Raw genomic sequence first — 1,583 nt, 5'->3', positions numbered from 1 at the left:
AAAAAATTTCAGCTGCCTCTACATCAACATGTGCAGACTCATGACTCACTTTTACATTGCATAATAAATAACAATTCTTGAGTTATTTCAACTATCCAGAACAAGCAATAAATCTAGTACCATAGTTTCAGCCTTTTTCAACATCTCAAACGTTTTGCTTTGGCCGTGATTGTCATGGTGCTGAGAGGGGAATACTTCTGTGTCTGGTTTTCAGTCCAGGTCACGTGAAGTTTCACCGGGTCTGATACAGGCTCTTCTTGAGTGTTTGTTAGCCTCATTGTTTTTAATGAGGCAGAAGCTTTAGATCTTCTGTTACTTTCTTCTTATTCTTTAAGATCGTAGCTATGGTGAAATGGGACATGCCTCACTGGCAAGCAATAACCATTACTAATTTTCCACTTTCATAATCCTTAATCACTTTTAATTTCATTTTCAGGTCAATCACTCAGTGTGACTTCTTACTGGCAACATTTGCAGTAGATTTTGTATGCTTAGGGGCCATAATGAATAACGATAACAAAAAAAAACCATGAGATTAAATCAAACACAAGAGAAAATGCTGCAGTGAAGAGATGTGGTAAACATGAAATGTATGAGGCCACTGCTGGTATATCATGGCATCCTGTTATACTTTTGTAAGTTTTTTTTAATAAGTAGAAAGAGCACACTCTAAAATAATGATAAAAAGTATAGTGAATAAATACAAAAACAAATACCATAGTTGTTTATTATCATTATCAAGTAGTATGTACTGTATATGTACTGTACATCATTGTATGTGCTATACTTTCATGTGATTGGCAGCTCAGCAGATTTGTTTATACCAGTGTCACCCTAAACATGTGAGTAATGCATTATGCTCAGCGTTATGGCTACAGTGTCACAGGGCGATACAAAGTTTTTGCTTCATTATAATTTAGAGAACCACTGTCTTAATTGTGGTCCATCACTGATCAAAACATCATTACATGGTGCATGACTGTATAGATATGAAAGAAAGAGAAAAGGAATGCAGTTAGGTCAGAATAAAAAAAAACGATGTGAGTTGCTATATGTCCTTTTTTTTTTAGGTAGTGCCATGGATTTGATTGCTAATTTAGATCTTTGCCATCCTAAATTAGACAAAATATAAATTTAAAAAATAATCTTTACAATTTTGTCAAAATGGTTACTATACAAACCCTAAAAAAAAAAATGGAATCATGTAAATTATTCTTGATTTTCTTTTTGAGACATGTCTGGAGGCAGTCTCAAGGGCTGGGGAAAAGAAGAAACATGATTCTGAGCTAAGGCAGTTTATCTAAGCTCTTAATAATGATGTGAGAGAAGATCTGAGATCCGACGATTCTATAATGTTTAACTAAGTACTCTACATCAACTTCCAGTAATAATTTTACATCTTTTGATTATGAAGCTAAAATTATATCAAGACTAATAAAGAAGCATTATTGAATCAATTTAATGTTTAACAACATAAATCCCAGAGAGGCCATGTTTTCCTAAAACTGCCTCTAACAAGGATATGTTTGAAATCTGAGGATAAGTATACAAATAGATGTGTTTGCATTGTTAAGTGTGCAATG

Source organism: Pteropus alecto, unplaced genomic scaffold (genome assembly GCF_000325575.1).
Source record: "Pteropus alecto unplaced genomic scaffold, ASM32557v1 scaffold92, whole genome shotgun sequence".
Lineage (NCBI taxonomy): Eukaryota > Metazoa > Chordata > Mammalia > Chiroptera > Pteropodidae > Pteropus > Pteropus alecto.
The sequence above is the reverse complement of the archived record's forward strand: the minus strand, read 5'-3'. Positions refer to the sequence as shown.